At 36.7% G+C, this 13,567-nt stretch overlaps 1 protein-coding gene across 2 annotated transcripts in view; it reads right to left on the bottom strand.

Moving 5' to 3' along the window:
• The window catches only part of FAAH2 (fatty acid amide hydrolase 2), an 84,743-nt gene that overhangs the window by 31,837 nt on the left and 39,339 nt on the right, over positions 1-13,567 (bottom strand). The window lies entirely within an intron of this gene.

Genomic DNA, 13,567 nt, shown 5'->3' on the forward strand with positions numbered 1-13,567 from the left:
ATGTTATCAAATAAAAATAGGAACAATTTATTGAGTACCTTCAATGAACCATCCCAGCTATTGTAAGTGATTTGATTAGTACTGATAGGTAGTATGACTTATTGGAAAGTACACAGATTTTGGAATCAGAATTGAGTTCAAATCCCATCTCTGTAGTTTACCAACTTTACAAACTGGGAAAATAACTTTCCTGATTCTCAGTTTTTACAGGAATAAATGAAATATTACAAGTAAAGTATCTGAATGTATGTAATAAACAAAAACTATTATTACGGATTCTACCATTCAACAACCTTAACTGCTAAGTACTTTTATTAACCCATCTTAGAGAATAGATTTATATAAATAAAAAGACAGAATCAAGGTCATACAGAAAAACAAGAGAGACTACAAAAGGACCAAGGTATATATGAAAATTTGGTGTAAAATTAAAGTGTCATTTAGATCAGTAAGGAAAGGATGATCTTGTAAAAGTACTAGAAAACTGGTTTTCATATAAAAAATGTATATCATATCATAAACAAAAGTAAAATATAGCTATAATAAACACTGGAAGGTGAAAAACAAAGCATTAAAATATTAGAAGAAAATATATGAAAATATTTTTATAACCTCAGATTTCTGAAATGCTTTATAACTAGGACATAAAAGCAGAAATTGTAAAATATAATATTTATTCATTCAAACTATCACATAATTTTGTTCAACAAAAGAAGTCATAAACATGGAAGAAGTGACTCTGGGTGATGAACACACAATGGGATTTATAGATGATGTAATACAGAATTGTACACCTGAAATCTATGTAATTTTACTAACAATTGTCACCCCAATAAATTTAATTAAAAAAAAAAAAAGTCATAAACAAAGTTAAAAGACCAACAACAAACTGAGAGAAGTTATCTGCACTATAAATATCAAAGACTGAGTATCCAAAAATATATAAAGAAATTCTGTAGCTCTACAACAGAAAGACAAAAACACCAATAAAAAACAAATAAAGAATATTAACAAGATTAAGAATAATTTCAGACAAAGAATCCTGACCCAAATTAAACCAGTAATGAGATGCCATTTTTCACCTATTGCACTGACAAAAAAAAAAAAAAAATTAGTTGAACAACATTATGTATTGGCAAAAACATAGAGAAATGGAACTGCTCAGATGCATACTTCTAAGAGAATATAAACTGAAAATATGCTATGGTAAGCAATGGCATAATATCTAGTCAAGTAGAAAACGTTTCATATTTTAGGAACCAGGAATCCCAATATTACACATACTGTCATGAAAAACTATCACACATATGTATATTGTTTATAATGGGAAAAAATAGAAACTATCTAAGAAGGATAAAGGAAAATAGATTGTAATTTATTCATAGAATGATAATTATCAGAATAATAAATAAGCTGAAGATACACATACAGATATTGATAATCCCAAACATAATTTTGAGGTTAAAAAAAAACACCACAACACAATATAGAAGATGTACAGCATGCCAAAATTGACGCAAAAATTAAGAGCAGACATGATATTTATTATTTAGTGTTGAATTGATAAGCACATGAAAATATTACGAATACATCTGAAAGATAAAATAACAAATTTAGGATAGTCGTAATTTCTGCTGTTTAGGAGAGGGGGGAGAAAAGAGAAGGCACATGTACGTTGGGATGAGAAACATAAAGTACACAGAAAATTTTTCTGTACTATCTTTCTCTAGTTAAAAAGAAAAATAATTAGCCCACAGGGAAATGCAAATTAAAACCAAAAAGAGACATCATATTATAGCCACTAAGATGGCCATAACAAAAAAAGACAATAATGGGGTGGCCGGATGGCTCAGTTGGTTAGAGCACAAGCTCTGAACAACAGGGTTGGTGGTTCAATTCCCACATGGGCCAGTGAGCTGTGCCCTCCACAACTAGATTGAAGATAACGAGCTGCTGCTGAGCTTCTGGCGGGGTGGCCAGTTGGCTCAGTTGGTTAGAGTGCGAGTTGTTAACAAGAAGGTTGCCGGTTCAATTCCCACATGGGATGGTGGGCTGTGCCCCCTGCAACTAAAGACTGAAAATGGTGACTGGACTTGGAGCTGAGCTGTGCCCTCCACAACTAGATTGAAGGACAACAACTTTGAACTGATAGGCCCTGGAGAAACACACTGTTACCCAATATCCTCCAATTAAAAAAAAAAAAGACAATAACAAATGTTGGTAAGGATGTGGAGAAATGGGAACCCTCAAACTCTTTCGGTGGTAATGTAAAATGGTACAGACATTTTCCAAAAATAAATAAATAAATAAATTTGCAGATACTCAAAATGTTAAACATAAAGTTCTTATATGATGAAGCAATTAAACTCTTACATATATAACCATGAAAACTGAAAACATATATTCCCACAAAGGCTTGTACACAAATGTTCGTAGCAGCATTTCTCATAAGATCTAAAATGAGAAAATACCCAGTTTCCATCAAACTGAATGGATGAACAAAATGTCATATAGCTATATAATGCAGTATTATTTAGAAATAAACAGTAATGAAGTACTAATATATGTGTAACATGAATGAACCTAAAATCATCATGATATGTGAAAGGCGTTCTTTCAAAACACCATGTATAATATGATTCCATTTACAGGAAATATCCATAAAAGGCAAATTCATAAAGACAGAAAGTAGTTTATTGATTGCCTGGAGTTGGGGGTGGGGACAGAGAATATGTATAAATGATATGAGCGATTTTATTGAGGAGAAATAAATGTTCTAACACATTATGGTAATGATGCACATCTTATTAAATTTACTAAAAGTCATTGAGGTTTTTTTTAAGTTTATTGGTGTGACAATTGTTAGCAAGGTTACATAGTTTGTACACTTTAATGAGTTGATTTTATTGTATGTAAATTACATATTTAAAAGAGAATGGGGAGAACTGCTGGTCAGGATGCTGGAGTGGGTGCTCGCCTCCTCCTACGATCACATCAGAATTACAACTAAATTATAGAGAAATCAACCTTGAGAATAACCTGAATACTAGATGAACAGAATTCTTATGATAAAGGATATAAAGAAGAAGCTACATTGAAACATGTAGAAGGGGTGGAGACCTGAAACAGGTTGGTTCCACACCCACATGTAGTGGTTAAGAATCAGAAGGGATATCTTGGCTGTGGAGGTCCCCACTGAGGAGGGGTTCCAACCCCACACTGGCTTCCCCAGCCCAGAGCACTAGTGCCAGGAGGAGGAGGAGTCACCACAACACCTGGCTGTGAAAATCAGCAGCGACTCAGTCTGGGTGAGACAGAAGGCCTCTAGCACAGACTCACTCACTCACAAGCACTCACCATAAGCTCCAGAGAAGATACAGAAGCTCAAAATCTGCCAGGGACATACGGGAAGGATCTGAATGGTCTGGCTGCAGGGCAAGGGCTGGAGGGGCAGCTCTCTTTGGGACTAAAGTGCTGGCCAGCACCATTGTTCCTTTTTTGAGCCCCCCACCCTCCACACACACACACACAGAGCCTGCAGATGCAGGTAGGCACTAAGTCCTAGTCTCCATTAACTTAGCTAACACTGCTTTCACCTCACCCTGGTGATTCTCTGAGACCATACCCCACTCAATTCAAGTGCCTGACCCAAACCTCTTTCAGAGGCTAAACCACACAAGTAGTCAACCTGGGCCCACTATAGACTTTCCTAAAATTGATCAAAGGTCCACAAATCCTAAACAAGCAGCAGTTGACCTCAGCATGCCCTGGACCTCTTGCTAAGTGATCCCAAGCCTGGCATTAGAGGTAGCGGGCCTCAGTTCACAGCATAACCACTTGCAGGTGCCTCCAAGCCCAGCACAGGAAGGTAACAACCACAGATCACTTTGTAGTTCCTATCAGGTGGTCCCAGGCCATACACAGGCAGCAGCTGACATTGGACTGCACTGGAACCACTCTGAAGAAGCTACAGAACCAACATACCTGGTGGCTGACTTCAGACCACGCCAGAGTACCACCCAATTAGTGCCACAAACAATATACCCAAAGGGTGTGCTATACAGGCACCACAGCACTACTAATAAAGCAAATACCGCTCCATGGGGTCAACTGATTTCTCAACAGAAACTTTGCAGGCCAGAATGGACTGGCATGAAGTATTCAAAGTGATGTAAAGCAAGGACCTACAACCAAGATTACTTTACCCAGCAAGGCCATTATCTAGAATTGAAGGAGAGATAAAGAGCTTCCCAGAAAAAAAAAGCTAAAGAAATTAATCACCACCAAACCAATATTACAAGAAATGTTAAAGGGGCTTCTTTAAGAAGATGAAAAAATTAAAAAATATATGTATAGGAAAATATTGCAAAGAAAAAATTCTCACTGACAAAGGCAAACACATAATAAAAGCAATGGATCAACAAACACCAAAGCTACTATATAGGTTAAAAGGCAAAAGTAGGACGATCACATGTAATTACAAGAGGAAATTAAGGGATACACACATACACATAAAATAAGTAAAAAGATAATAACAAAAACATAAATGTAGAAGTACTGAGTTAAAATGGTACTTATTTTAGAATCTGTTTGAATTTAAGCAACCATCAACTTAAAATAGACTTCTATAAAAATAGCTTGGAATATATGAAGCACATGGTAACCACAAACCAAAAATCTATAAGACATATACAAGAAATGAAGAGAATGGAATACAAACAGAACACTAAAGAAATCCATCAACATACAAGGGAAGAGAGCAAGGTAATAAGAAAGGAACAGAGAAGAACAACAAAAACAATCAGAAAACAATTAATAAAATAGCAATAACTACATACCTATCAATAAGTACTTTAACTATAAATGGATCAAATGATCCAATCAAAAGACAAATGGATAAAGAAGTTGTGGTACATATATACAATGGAACATTACTTGGCCATAAAAAAGAATGAAATCTTACCATTTGCAAAAACGTGGATAAACCTAGAGGGTATTATGCTTTGTGAAATGAGTAAAACTGAGAAAGACAAATACCATATGATCTTACTTATACGTAGAATCTAAAGAACAAAATAAATGAACAAAACAAAAATAGACTCATAGATGCAGAGAACAAACTGATGGTTGCCAGAGGGAGAGGGTTGGGGAACTGGGTGAAAAAGGTGGAGGGATTAAGAAATAGATCAAAATGGCGGCGTGAGGTGAGCCTCTGTAAAGCTCCCCTGGAATTTACAACTAATCGAACAACAATAACTCCACAAAGGACTCCCTGCACAGCAGACAGGCAAGACGAAGAGGCCCACTATTAAATTCACCAAAAGGTGGGCAAATCGCGCTAAGGGGGGAGGAGGGAAGGGAGAAGTGCAGAGACAGAGCCGTGCAAGTGCAAGACGCAGACGTTGTTCAGTGTTCGGAGCTCACTGCATCCCAGAACTACTGCAGCTGTAGGAGAGGGAAGAACTCGGACTGCTAGGGCTCCACTTATGGCCCACAGGGCTGAGGGGGCAGCATATAACAGGGCTGAACCCAAGGCTCATGGCAGAGACCTCGGAGAAAAGACTGAGGGAAGAAGGCTGAAAACAGTTTAAGCCCTCACTGCCGAGCAGAGAACGGAAGCCTTAGGCACTGAGCCTAGCCGCCCCCTCCCTACCCTCCCAGAGTGCACCCCACCCCCACCTGCCCAGTGCTAGAAGCAGAACAGTAGCAGTGTCAGATCAAAAGAACAGAATATTTGCTATTCTGAGAACTGTGGACCGAAGACACAGATTCGCAGCCCAACTAGTTCCGGAAAAGAGGAGGGAGCTGTAGAAGCAGGACCGACAGTGGTGGTGGTCACCGCCCTTGCTCTAGGCCACCTCTCACAACTAACCCCGCCCCTGGCCCAACTTATCTGGGCGGATCCCTGCAGAGTAAACAGAACTGCTGAAACATATGGGCTCTGATTCTGGTGCAGGAAGAGCTTTGGAACTTCAAAAGCTCTCCGCATACCCACACGGACACTGCACGCTGTGACGCAGGCGAACTATTAACAGAGGAGAAGCCCGTCTCCCAGGGAATCCCCCCATTGTGTGAGAAGCTGGAATAGTGCAGAGAAAACATAACACTACCATGTGAGAGAGAGAAGAAAAGGCTGCGTTCGGAGAGAAAATAAAACATCCTACCAACAAGTACTGGAAAACAAAAGAAAGACCTCTTCCTATCAACCTGTTGCAGAAGCCACTCCTGTAGATGTCTAGGAAGAGAAATAATAAATCAGTAATTGCCATGAATAACCAAGGCAACAAGACAGCTCAGAAAGAACGTGAAAAGTCTCCAGAAAAGGAACTTAAAGATATGGAAATATGTGACTTAAATGACAGAGAATTCAAGATTGCAGTTCTGAAAAAACTCAACGAGATGCAAGAAAACACAGAAAGGCAGTTAATGAACTCAGAAACACAATCAAAGAACAACATGAGCATTTTACGAAAGAGATTGAAATTTTTAAAAAGAACCAAATAGAATTTCTGGAGATTAAGAACTCAATAGAAGAAATTAAGAATGAAATAACCAGCTTAGGTAGTAGAGTTGACCAGATGGAGGAAAGAATCAGTGACATCGAAGATAGAAACCTGGAAATGACACAGATGGAAGAAGAAAGAGACTTGAGACTTAAAAGAAATGAAAGAACTTACAAGAACTTTCTGACTCCATCAGAAAGAGCAATATAAGAATAATGGGCATACCAGAAGGAGAAGAAAGAGAGAAGGAACAGAGAATATATTCAAACAAATTGTCGATGAGAACTTCCCAAACTTGTGGACAGAACTGGATCCTCGAATCCAAGAAGCAAATAGAACACCTAATTACCTCAATCCCAACAGGCCTTCTCCAAGGCACATTGTATTGAAGCTGTCTAAAATCAACGACAAAGAAAGAATCCTCAAGGCAGCCAGGGAAAAGAAGACGGTAACTACAAAGGAAAGCCCATTAGATTATCATCAGATTTTTCAGCAGAAACTCTACAAGCCAGGAGGGAGTGGAACCAAATATTCAAACTATTGAAAGAGAGAAATTATGAGCCAAGAATAATATATCCAGCAAAGATATCCTTTAGATATGAAGGAGGAATAAAGACCTTTCCAGACATACAGAAGCTGAGGGAATTTTCTAATACACGACCTGCACTACAAGAAATACTAAAGGAGGCTATTCGACCACCATCAACAGGGACAATTTGTGGCAACCAAAACATAAAAAGGGGAGAGTAAAGGCCTGAACCGAATATGGGAATGGAGAAAGTAAGCATGCTGAAGAAAATGGAATACTCTAAATATCAAACTTTCTTTTACATAAACTTAAGGGTAACCACTCAAAAAAATCCAGAACTGAAATATATACTGTAATAAAAGAAGAAACAGAGGGAAACATCATAGAATACCACCACACAGAAATAATAGACAACAACAAAAGGCAAAGAAACAATGGAGACACAGCCTTACCAGAAAACTAAAGATAGAATGACAGGAAATCCTCACATATCAATAATCACCCTAAATGTAAATGGACTGAACTCACCAATAAAAAGGCACAGAGTAGCAGATTGGATCAAAAACTAAACCCAACCATATGCTGTCTCCAAGAGACACATCTCAGCTACAAGGACAAGCATAGACTCAAAGTGAAAGGGTGGAAATTGACACTCCAAGCAAATGGTACCCAGAGAAAATCAGGTGTAGCCATAATGATATCAGATGAAACAGACTTCAGGTGAAAAAGATAACAAGAGACAAAGATGGACATTTCATAATGGTGAAGGGACTGTACAACAAGAAGACATAACAGTCATCAATATTTATGCCCCCAATCAGGGAGCACCAAATATACCAAGCAACTACTAACAGAACTAAAGGGAGAAATTGACCAAAACACAATTATACTAGGGGACTTAAATACATCATTGACAGCTATGGATAGATCATCCAAACAGAAAATAAATAACGAAATAGCAGCCCTAAATGACACATTAGATGAAATGGACATAATTGACATTTATAGAGCACTTCATCCTAAAACATCAGACTATACATTCTTTTCTAGTGTACATGGAACATTCTCAAGGATAGACCATATATTGGGACATAAAATCAGCCTCAGCAAATTTAAGAAGATTGAAATCATACCAAGCATATTCTCTGATCACAAGGCTTTGAAATTGGATATCAACTGCAAAAAGAAAGCAGGAAAAACACAAATACATGGAGATTAAACAACATACTTTTAAAGAACGACTGGGTCAAAGAAGAAATTAGAGGAGAGATCAAAAGATACATAGAAACAAATGACAATGAAAATACATCCTACCAAAATTTTTGGGATGCAGCGAAAGCAGTTTTAAGAGGGAAATTTATATCATTACAGGCCTATCTCAAGAAACAAAAGAAAATCCCAAATAAATAACCTCATGTTACACCTTAAAGAACTAGAAAAAGAAGAACAAGTGAAACCCAAGGTCAGCAGAAGAAAGGAAATAACAAAAATCAGAGCAGAACTAAATGAAATAGAGAACAAAAAGACAATAGAAAAATTAATGTGACAAAGAGCTGGTTCTTTGAAAAGATTAACAAAATTGACAAACCCTTGGCTAGACTCACTAAGATAAAAAGAGAGAAGACACTGATTAACAAAATCAGAAATGAAAAGGGAAGTTATCACGGACACCACAGAAATACAAAGGATCATCCAAGAATACTATGAAGGACTATATGCCACCAAATTCAATAACCTAGAAGAAATGGACAAGTTCTTAGAAACATATAGCCTTCCAAGGCTGAACCATGAAGAACTGGAAAATCTAAACAGACCGATCACCAGTAACGAAATTGAATCAGTCATCCAAAACCTTCCCAAAAGCAAAAGTCCGGGACCAGATGGCTTCACTAGTGAATTCTACCAAACCTTCAAAGAGGATCTAATACCAATCCTGCTCAAACTCTCCCAAAAAATTGAAGAAGAGACAGTACTCCTGAACTCATTTTATGAGGCCAACATTACCCTGATACCAAAACCTGGTAAGGACAGCACAAAAAAACTACAGACCAATATCTCTGATGAATATAGATGCAAAAATCCTAAACAAAATTCTAGCAAACCGAATACAACAATGCATTAAAAAGATTATTCATCATGACCAAGTGGGGGTACATCCCAGGGGCACAGGGATGGTTCAACATCCGCAAATCCATCAATGTGATACATCACATAAACAAAACAGAGGACAAAAATCATATGATTATATCAATTGACGCAGAAAAAGATTTGACAAGATACAACATCCATTTGTGATTAAAACACTTAATAAAATAGGTATAGAAGGAAAATATCTTAACATAATAAAGGCCATATATGACAAGCCCTCAGCTAATCTCATAATTAATGGTGAAAAACTGAAGCCCTTCGCTCTACATTCAGGAACACGACAGGGCTGTCCCTTGTCACCTCTGCTTTTCAACATAGTGTTGGAAGTCCTTGCCAGAGCAATCAGGCAAGAGAAAGAAATAAAAGGCATCCAAATTGGGAATGAAGAAGTTAAATTATCACTCTTGCAGATGACATGATGCTATATATAGAAAACCCTAAAGACTCCACCAAAAAGCTATTAGAAACAATCAATGAATACAGTAAAGTTGCTGGCTACAAAATCAACGCACAAAAGTCCATTGCATTCCTATATACTAACAATGAAATCTCAGAAAAGAAATAAAAACAATTCCTTTTGCAATTGCAGCAAAAGAATAAAATACCTAGGAATAAACTTAACCAAGGATGTGAAAGACCTATATGCTGAAAACTATAAGACATTTTTGAAAGAAATTGAAGAAGACACAAAGAAATGGAAAGACATTCCGCTCATGGATTGGAAGAATCAACATAGTTAAAATGGCCATATTAACCAAAGCGATATACAGATTTAATGCAATCCCCATCAAAATCCCAATGGCATTTTTTAAAGGAATAGAACAAAAAATCCTCAGATTTGTTTGGAACCACAAAAGACCCCGAATAGCCAAAGCAATCTTAAGAATAAAGAACAATAATGGAGGTATCACACTCCCTGACTTTAGCTTGTACTACAGGGCTACAATAATCAAAACAGCATGGTATTGGCAGAAAAACAGACACGTAGACAAGTGGATTAGAATGGAGAACCCAGAAATAAAGCCACATAAATATGGACAGATAATTTTTGACAAAGAAGCTAAAAACATGCAATAGAGGAAAGACAGCCTTTTCAATAAATGGTGCTGGGAGAATTCGATAGCCACATGCAAAAGAATGAAACTGGACTGCTATCTGTCACCATGTACCAAAATTAATTCAAAATGGATCAAAGACTTAAGCATAAGACCTGACACAATAAACTGCATAGAAGAAAACATAGGTACTAAACTTATGGACCTTGGGTTCAAAGAGCATTTTATGAATTTGACTCCAAAGGCAATGGAAGTAAAAGCTAAAATAAACGAATGGGACTATATGAAACTTAAAAGCTTCTGCACAGCAAAAGAAACCATCGACAAAATAAAGAGGCAACCAACTGAATGGGAGAAGATTTTTGCAAACAGTGCCTCCGATAAGGGGCTAATATCCAAAATATACAAGGAACTCATGCAACTCAACAACAAAAAACAAACAACCCAATTGAAAAATGGGCAGAGGACCTGAAGAGACATTTCTCCAAAGAGGACATACAAATGGCAAATAGACATATGAAAAATGCTCAACATCACTAATCATCAGAGAAATGCAAATCAAAACCACAATGAGATATCACCTCACCCCAGTCAGAATGGCTATCATCAACAAGACAAATAGTAACAAGTGTTGGAGAGGCTGTGGAGAAAAGGAACCCTCATACACTGTTGGTGGGAATGCAGACTGGTGCAGCCATTATGGAAGGCAGTGTGGAGGTTCCTCAAAAATTACAAATAGAATTACCATATGACCCAGCAATCTCTCTCCTGGGTATCTACCCAAAAAATCTGAAAACATTTATACATAAAGACACGTGTGCTCCAATGTTCATTGCAGCTTTGTTTACGGTGGCCAAGACATGGAAACAACCGAAATGTCCTTCGATAGATGAATGGATAAAGAAGTTGTGGTATATATACACAATGGAATACTATTCGGCTGTAAGAAAAGATGATATAGGAACATTTATGACAACATGGATGGATCTTGAGAGTATAATGCTAAGCGAAATAAGTCAGACAGAAAAAGCAGAGAACCATATGATTTCACTGATATGTGGTATATAAACCAAAAACAACAAAAGAACAAGACAAACAAATGAGAAACAAAACTCATAGACACAGACAATAGTTTAGTGGTTACCAGAGGGTAAGGGGGTAGGGGGTGGGAGATGAGGGTAAAGGGGATCAAATATATGGTGATGGAAGGAGAACTGACTCTGGGTGGTGAACACACAATGGGATTTATAGATGATGTAATACAGAATTGTACATCTGAAATCTATGTAATTTTACTAACAATTGTCATCCCAATAAATTTAAAAAAAAGAAAAAAAGAAAAAAAAAGAAATACAAATTCGTAGTTACAAAATAGTCATAAGGATATAAAGTACAGTATAGAGAATATAGTTAATAATAGTTCAACAACTATATGTAGTGCCAGATGGGTACTAGACTAATTGGAGGGATCACTGCATAAATTATGCAAATGTCTAACCACTGTCCAGTACACCTGAAACTAATATAAAATATTGAATGTCAACTGTAACTGAACAAAACACATTTTTCAAAAGAAGTACAAATTGGTAATTGCAAAACAGTCATAAGCATTTCAAGTACAGCTTAGATAATATAATCAATAATATTTTAATAACTATACAGTGGTACCTTGGTTTTCGAACGTAATCTGTTCCAGAAGTCCGTTCAAGTTCTGAAATGTTTGAAAACCGAGGCGCGGTTTCCCCATAGAAAGTAATGCAAAATGGATTAATCCATTCCAGACCTTTAAAATCAACCCATAAAACTGCAAATTAAGCATGAATTTTACTATCTAATGATACTATAGATCCACAAAATTTACGGCGTTCGTAAACTGAAACGTTTGTCAACGGAGACGTTTGAAAACAGAGGTACTACTGCATATGGTGTCAGTTGGGTGCAAGTCTTATTGGGGGATCACTTCATAAGTTATACAAATGTCTTACCACTATTCTGTATACCTGAAAATGATATGATATTGAATGTCAACCATAATTGAAAAAAAAATTAAAGAATGAGGAATGACTACCACATCATAGTGGCATGTCATTTTTCTTTTCTCTCCCTTTTTAAGCAACTAATTAAACATCCATAACTGGACAAAGTGCCTCTGTAAATTACGCCATGGATCACAGAATGTTTCTAGCCCAACTGTGCACCCAAAATAAACAAACTGAACCTGAGTAAGGGCTGTGGATCCAAGGGAGTCAGCAAACTTACCCCACCCTCATTTGTCCTGATCTGAGGGAAAATAAGTACCTACAGAGTGTGAAACTGGGCAGATACCCATAGGTGAGAGTGAATTTGTGGAAGTCCAGCCTGCATGAGGGGATATTCCAGCACACTATCAGAGCAGGCTAACTTCCAAGAAACTGATAAATTTCTAGAAACATACAGCCTACCAAGACTAAATCAGGAAGAATTACAAAATCTAAATATATCAATAGTGAGTAAAGAAATTGAATCCTTAATGAAAACCCCCCCAACACAGAAAAAACATAAGTCATCACAGCTTCACTGGCAAATTCTACAAAACACGTACAGTAGAATTAATGTCAATCCTTCTCAAACTCTTGCAAAAAAAAATTGAAAAGGAGGGAACACTTCCAAACTCATTCTACAAGACCAGAATTGTCCTGATACGAAAGCCAGATAAAGACACTAAAAGAAAACTATAGATCAATATCCCTTATGAATACAGATGCAAAAATTCTCAAAATATAATAGCAAGCCAAATTCAAGAACTAATTAAAAGGATTATACACTATGACCAAATGTGATTTATGCAACAATGCAAATCAATAAATGTAACACATGCCCTTAATAGGATGAGATATAAATATAACATGATCATTGCGATAGATGTAGAAAAGGCATTTGACTAAATAAACATCAATTTATTATAAAAACCCTCAACAGACCAGGTGTATAAGGAATATATCTCAACATAATAAAGGCCATGTACCACAAATCAACAGATAACATTATTCTCAATTGTGAAAAATTAAAAGCTTTTCCACTAAGATCAGGATCAAGACAAGGATACCAACTCTCACAACTCTTACTCACTATAGTACTGGAAGTTTTAGCTAGAAAAATTGTGCAAGACAAAGAAATAAATGACTTCCAAATTGAAAAGGAAGAAGTAAAACTGTTGCTGTTTGCAGATGCATCATTTTGTATATAGAAAATATCAGATACAATAAAAAAATCTGTTGGAACCGCTCAACAATTTCAACAAAGTTTTAGAATATAAAATCAACATATAGAAACTATTGCATTTCTATACACTA

This window comes from Rhinolophus sinicus, chromosome X (assembly GCF_036562045.2).
Source record: "Rhinolophus sinicus isolate RSC01 chromosome X, ASM3656204v1, whole genome shotgun sequence".
In the NCBI taxonomy this organism is placed as follows: domain Eukaryota; kingdom Metazoa; phylum Chordata; class Mammalia; order Chiroptera; family Rhinolophidae; genus Rhinolophus; species Rhinolophus sinicus.